Genomic DNA, 7,739 nt, shown 5'->3' on the forward strand with positions numbered 1-7,739 from the left:
GCCTGGTCTGGTTGGTGCAACAATTAACAGAACTTGGTCTCTGACTTCAAAGATTTTCAAGCCTGGTAGGGAAAATGAACAAATAAATGTGCCATTATAATTTAAGGTTAACAGTGTAGGTAAAGGTTATGAGCTAAGTGTAGGTGGCTATAGAATTACAGAAAAGGGCCACCTAACTCAAAATGAAGGCTGAGTGGGTCAGAATGGCTTCCAAGAGGAAATAATGTGTGAGCTTAGAGGAACAGCACAGATAAGGTTTAAATATTGGGTAACAGATAGCTACATAAAATAATTAAAAACAGTAGGGAACTTTCAATAATAGCACATTTTACTAAATAAAGAAGTATTATATAGGTATAGAAACTAACAGACAAGCAAATCGAGAGCTACACATGGAGTCATATGAATACACACATGCAAACAAGTAAAAGTCATTTCATATTTTGGTTCCTTGGCATACCATTTAAGGTCAAGCGCACAATTTTTGGCCCTAATATTTCTTCGCAAGCTCATCTTCTGCAATCCCCCTCCCAGTCCTAAACTTTCTCAATGTAGATAGTATTTTTACCAGAAAACAGAATTCTTAAGTAGTTCTAATTTTGTTTTTTTGTCAGGGGGTGGGATTTATGGTTTTTAAAAAATTTCTTGGTCCTCAGAATTTTCAACTATTTAAGCCCTTATGAATTCAAAACTCTTTATTTTTTAAAAAAATCACATTCAAAAATAGCACATTTAGGCCAGTCGCAGTGGCTCTCACCTGTAACCCCAGCACTTTTTGGGAAGTTGAGGCTGGCGGATCACTTAGAGTTAGGGGTTCGAGACCAGCCTGGCCAACATGGTGAAACCCTGTCTCTACCAAAAAATACAAAAATTAGCCAGACATGGTGGTGTGTGTTTGTAATTCCGAGCTACTCAGGAGGCTGAGGTAGGAGAATCATTTGAACCCGGGAGGTGGTGGTTCCAGTAAGCCAAGATTGCACCACTGCACTCTAGCCTGAAGACAGAGTGAGAGCCTTTCTCAATAAATAAATAAACAAATAAATAAATAAATAAATAAACAGCACATTTAAGGCATTAATTGTACACCTGAATGATGTTTGATATGACATTGCATTGTTCAAAGAAGAGGTGTATTGAATATCAATGTATCCTTAAGGCTTCAGAGCCATTGCATCATAAGGAGAGAGAAACTTGGAAGGATGTTTTGGCAGTGTGCTTTGCCATCTGGCTAACACTTGTACTGGAATGCGTGCTTTCAACAATTTAAATATGACAGTTGTGATGCATTTGCTTATTTTTTCTCACATGATATTAGAAAGAGAATATAAAAATCCTGATGAGATACTATTATGCATAGCTAGAATGGCTGAGATTTAAAAGACTGGAAATGCCAAGTCTTGGCAAGAATGAGGAGCAATTGGATCCCTTATTCATGGCCAGTGAGAATGAAAATGGGTACATCCACCGCGATAAACAGTTCAGTAGTTTATTAAATTGTTAAGCATACACGTACCATATGATCCCAGGTGGTCACACACACAAAAAGAAATATATGTCCATATTAATACCTTATGTGAATTTTCATAGTGACATTATTCATAACAGCTACAAACTGGAAACAGTTCAGCTCTCCATCAATAGAAAAGGGATAGGAATTAAAAAATTGAGTTATATCGGCCGGGCACGGTGGCTCACGCCTGTAATCCCAGCACTTTGGGAGGCCGAGGCAGGCGGATCACAAGGTCAGGAGGTCAAGACAAGCCTGGCCAATATGGTGAAACTCCGTCTCTACTAAAGATAAAAAAAAATTAAAAAAAAAATTAGCTGGGCATGGTGGCACACACCTGTAGTCCCAGCTACTTGGGCGGCTGAGGCAAGAGAATTGCTTGAACCTGGGAGAGAGAGGTTGTGGTGAGCCAAGATTGTGCCACTGCACTCCAGCCTGGGCAACAGAGGGAGACTCTGTCTCAAAAAAAAAAAAAAAAATTTTAATTATATCCATACAATATACTACCTGTTAGCAAAAGTATCCAGCATAAATAAATCTTAAAAGTATTATACTAAATGAAAGAAGCTAGAAACTGAGGCCTGCATATTGTGTGATTCTAATTTACATGATATTCTAGAAAAGGCAGAACTCTAGGGATAAAAAACAAATCAGTAGTTTCCAGAGCCTGGAGTTTAGTAGAATATGTTTACTACAAAGAAGCACAGGAAACATTCTGGGGTAATGGAAATAGTCTTCTCATAATTATAATGTTGACTGCATGGCTATATACATTTATTAAAACTCACCAAACTGTGCATGTGAAAAGGGAAATTTTTATTTTGTATAATTTATACCTCAAAAGATTTTTTAAAGAAGACAGCAGCCCTGAAGTGTATATTTTCTTGCTATCTCAAATAATCTGTAAAAAAGTAGCATCATAGAAAGCTGGGTGAAATAAACCTGTAACAATCAGCCCTGTAATTTACAACCAGGTATTTTATTCTCTTCATTCCTTAGTAATAAGTCAGGTAGTTAAGGAGGCACCTCCAGTTTCTAGTCAGGATGTTTGGTAAGCAATGGGCTGGACTACTGTAGGCCTCATGACTTATTAAGAAAGAGAGCAAGAAAACATGTAGCTGCAGTATGGCATAGAATTACCGTATATCAGTAATATTAAGTGTTTTTACAAATGCGGGTCGAGGTTTTCAGTGGGTTGTGAAATCAATTTAGCAAGTCACATTACATCTTTTTAAAATAGAGTGAAAGATAATTAAAAGTATAATAGTACATCACAAGTGGTAAGAGAAAGTATTGCTTTGTGGAAATTTTGGTTCAATATGCATGTGCATGTGTGTATATTGGTAAATACACATATATAATGGAAGTACATACATATGTGTATTGCATGTGTGTATAGTTAATGAGTCAATATATAAAGTATACTTCTTACTATATATTTCAGTCACAAAAGTTTAAAATTTGAATGCTAGTGCTACATATGGCAATAGATCCTTGAGTGTTGATGTGGCTGCTCCCAAACCTAATGGGATAAAAGGCAGAAAGTCTGCATCTTAGACATGTCTGACTTGGCCAGGTCCTCATTCTGCATGACCATGAAATATATGATGTGTTTCTGTGAAGAACTACTAGAGCAAGAAGGACTAGCACCCACCAACTGATTTGTATCCTAGTTGATTTTGGCTCACTAGAGATTGGTAAGAGCCTTGCAATCCAGCAGCCCAGAAGTTTGCTTCTTAAACAGCTGTTTGTCAGAACCCAGAGCTAATAAGGTTACAAGGACTACCCTAAGGACAAATGGCCAGTTGCCCCTATAGTATGAAAAGCATGAAGTTTTGCATTGTCCCTCGCCATAGTTTTCTTTTGAAATTCAATATTTCTATGAGGAGACTACTAACGATACTCGATATATAGAACTTCTTGACTGGTAAGTATTAGTATATATTATACTTGCTTTTTCTGGAATGGAAGAGACCCAGTGTAGCAGAAAGTCACTTTATGTCTAAGAGATAAGAGAAATGGAAAGTCTGGCAAAAAATATGAAAAGATGGAAAGATGGGCTGCATCAAAGGTCGCTTTCACATAATTCGTATTTTTATCCAGAGCTACTTCTAGAAGCAGTTCAATTAATTTTTCCGGTGAACTAATGACCATTGTTGTTGCTTATAGTTATGGCAGCTAGCTATCTTTAAACAAAAATATATGAACCTTGTAATATATTAATTACAAGGAATATTGGATTAGCAAGTAGAGTATCTATGCACCTCCACCTCCTCACCCAACTGTGAATTATTCCAAACATGACCCTTAATATCATCTTTAAATACAAAAGAGAACATATTCCAAGTACAGGGGAAGAATAAGCTTCCTGATGATTAAGCATTTAATTGGGTCAAAATTTTCTGATGGACACCACAATATGTATTAACACATTTCTTTCTTTCATTCTCTTCCTTAAGTGAAAATCACCATTGCAATAGCATGGAATAATAATTGCGTGAAATTTTAGTCAAAACAAATAAAAACTTTGTTTCTAGATTATCTTATTATGATGATACTGATTCAATTTATTAAAACTCTATGTTATGATTGGATTGAGTTGATGCTTATCTACTGAATTAAAAAGTGAAATGTTCTAACATGTTTACCTATGTAACAAACCTGCACATCCTGCACATGTAGACCAGAACTTAAAATAAAAATAAAAATAAAAATAAAGATTAAGTCCTTTTGCAAAAAAAAATATAATAGTAAAGTGTTCTAATCATGTGTTATTCTGGGTGTACCTACCTCTATATCACTTCAAGATGACTAGTGTCACTGGTCTCATGAGACTAAGCTACCTAATAGATGGTAACCTATTTTCCTGAAATGTAAGTTCCTTCATTGCAGGGAGAGGGTCTGATCCCTCTCTGAATGCTCAGTGTCCCGGGTGTATCTGGCACAATGGAGAGGAGCAACGAATGTTTTTGAATTAATTGTTTCGACTACTTTATATAAGTCTACTGAAGGAGAAAGAGATAAGAGGAAATGATAATATCTTAAAAATGAGTTATAGTCAAAGACAATGGTTTTGGTCAAAATGGAAACTAGTCTGGGAAGACTGTCAAGAAAAGTGGAATATTTTGATTCTTCAGTCAAAAAAAAAGGAAGGGAGTGTATAAACGGTTAACTTTTTTGTTATTACAAACTCATGTGCATTGTTTTTCAGGAGGTTCTGGAACAAGACATGCAGTTATGTTAATGTACGGAGTACAGAAAAGCAAACGCTTGAGTCATTCCACTGTGCTTTCTCCTTAGCTTGTGGCAGGCAGAGGGGGGCACTGGGGTCTAGGGCTACTGGCAGTGACAGAAGGGACACCAACTCCTGATGTTTCTTTAATGTGTAGGCAATCATGATTCTGGATGATTCACTCATGCTATATGGACAGAGAGGTAGGAGAAGGAAAAGAAATTGTGTGTATGTGTGTGTGTGTGTGTGTGTGTGTGTGTGTGTGTGTATGTGTATGTTTGTACTGGTCATATAGCTAGTACGAACTCCATGCATTGATTTAATTTTGATGTGTTTTACTTTCTCCAAACACTCCTAAAGGCAGTTTGGTTCCTCTGTTACCTTCTCTCCAAAGACAAACAGACAAATGAAACCTACGACACATCCCCTCCCCGACTGTGACAAAATGAATAACTATATCTGGACTTTTGCCTTTCAAGTTGTCTTGCAAAGTGATTGCTCAAAAATACTAGTTCTCACTGTGAAGCTGCAGGTGAATGTGGTCTTGAATTCCTAATGAGAACACGCTGCAGTCCCTTTTCAAGCAAAATCTGTCCTGTATGCAGAATGAGGGTCAGCAACGTTTCTTTCTCTAGTTTTTTACAGGAAAGCAATTGAGGGTCAAGGGAGAGGGGCAATCAACGTAGAGGCTTTAGCAAGCAATTAACTCTTTCAATTCCCAGAAAGCCTTAAAGCCTACTGTCTAATAAATAGTAGCTAACATTTTTTGGGTGCTTAACAAATGTCAGGCCCGTTTGTAAGTGTTCAAAATACACGTTTTTTTTTTTAAATCATCATAACTGTAATAAGTTTCTAAACTGACAACCGAACCTAGGTAGTCTGATGCAGAGCACTGGGTATAAAGCCCTGTGCATATTGCCGGATACATAAGCTTTTGGTTCAGGTAGCCATGAATTAAACTGTGGCCTTTGCCAATTGCAGGTTTGTAACTTTAGGCAGATAACCTGATTTACTGTATTTCCTCATCTGTTAAACAGGAAAAAAAAATACTTAGATCACAGACTTGTCAAGGTTTAAGTGAAATAAACCTCACAATTAGCATTTAGCACAGTGTCTAACACCCAGTAATTCCTCAATACGTGGTAAAAATTATTATATGCAATGGAATCCACTCATATATTGATTACATAAATCTCTAAGGAACATCTGCATAGGGAATGTTGATGATGTTATATTGCTAAGTAATGGCTAACTCATAAAGGGCCTCATCCACCTTGCTCCCAAAGAGGAATATTGTGAATATATTTGCCTTTTAAAAAGATAATTCTGGCAGTATAGTAAATGGAGACTGACATTTGACACCCCCCCGCAAACCTCAAAAACAATCAGGATACTGCAACAAAAGTCCAGGGGATAAATAGGACTTGATGTAAGGTAGTAGCAGTGGGACGGAGATGAGAGAATACATATGAAGTATTTTAATGGGATAGTGTTGAAGAGACCTGAGCATTGTTTGGGTATGTGGAATGAGGAGGTGGAACTAACACAGATATCACTCAGATTTCTGGTTGGAGAGATTGGGGATCATTGTTTTTATTAACTGAAATAAAGAACACACGAAGAGGAATAGGTTTGTAAAGGAATAGCTGTACTTGGGTAAAGAAGACAAATTTTATTTTGGACAGATTGAAATAGAGTTATTTGTGGGACATCTGGTAAAAAGATGTGCAGTGGACAATTGAAAGTATAAGCTGTTGCTCTGGAAACAAATATATGTCCTGAAGAGATATATTTGGAATTTCTTAGCATATACATTGAAATATTAGATGTGATCAGGATCAAACTAAGGCCTACTTTTTGAGACAAGTAGGCTGAGAGCAAAGTCTTGGGACACATCCATATGTAAGAGGTAAGCAGGATTAGGGAGAAAAGATGATGAAGGAAATCATGAAAGAACACTCAGGGAGGTCGGAGAAAAAAATATTCAAGTGCAAAATGCATAATTTGTTGTAGGCAAGAATTTTAAAGTGGTCAGAGGGAGCAACATCACATATTGTAGATATCAAATAAGTTAAGAATTGAAATTTCATCATTGGATCCGGGCACATGAATATGCAGGATATCTTCTGTAGATGTCTCTGGATCCACTCTTAACCCTTCTCCACTCTGCTCTGATCTGTACATCTTCAGCGGATGTGTATGAATGGGCTTTGATTCAGGTTCAAGTATTGGGGAGTCCTTGTAGGAGTTCTGAGGGAAGGAGCAGGGTGACATTTGAATATTTATTTCCTCGTTACCTCCTTGTGGTTAGCACATGCTGGATTTTTCCTGACACAAAGTCACAATTCCTGTCAAGTGTCCATTTCTAGATAGCTTTCTCTATTTCCAGGTTCTGGTAACTGCATCCTTCTCTTGCCCCTTCAGGTTTAAGGGTGGTAAAGCAATCCCAATGTTACTGAGGCTGGTATTTTGCAGTTGTTTTTCTACATGCTACACATATTTTTATAAATAATTGATTAAGTTAGTATCAAATTACCAAAATTTAGGGTGGAGTTTATTTTCTTCTAATTAATACAAGGAGAAGGTTTTGATGTAGAAGTGGGGGCAAAGGCTAGACTGGATGGAAATGTAAATGTAAGGCAAAGAAATGGCAATAGCGGGTACAGATGATTCTTCTAAGGATAACAGTTAAGGAAAGTGGAGAGAGCGACTAGTACCTGGAAATGGAACTTGGAAGGTCTAGGGTTTAATAGTTTTAATGTGGGAGAGACTTTAAAATATGTATAGGCCAAAGTGTATCAGCCAGAAAATTTAGAAGGATAGATTGAAGATAAAGTAAAAGGGGAAAATTACTCTTACAGCAAGATTTCAGAGGAGACAGGAAGGGATGTAACCCAGAGCACAGGCAGAAACATTCATCTTTGAAAAAACAGAAATTTAATCCATAGAAATAAAGGTTTATATAGATAGAGGTAAGTCCTCAGGTTAGGAGCAGAGAAA

Source organism: Pongo pygmaeus, chromosome X, assembly GCF_028885625.2.
Source record: "Pongo pygmaeus isolate AG05252 chromosome X, NHGRI_mPonPyg2-v2.0_pri, whole genome shotgun sequence".
Classification (NCBI taxonomy): domain Eukaryota; kingdom Metazoa; phylum Chordata; class Mammalia; order Primates; family Hominidae; genus Pongo; species Pongo pygmaeus.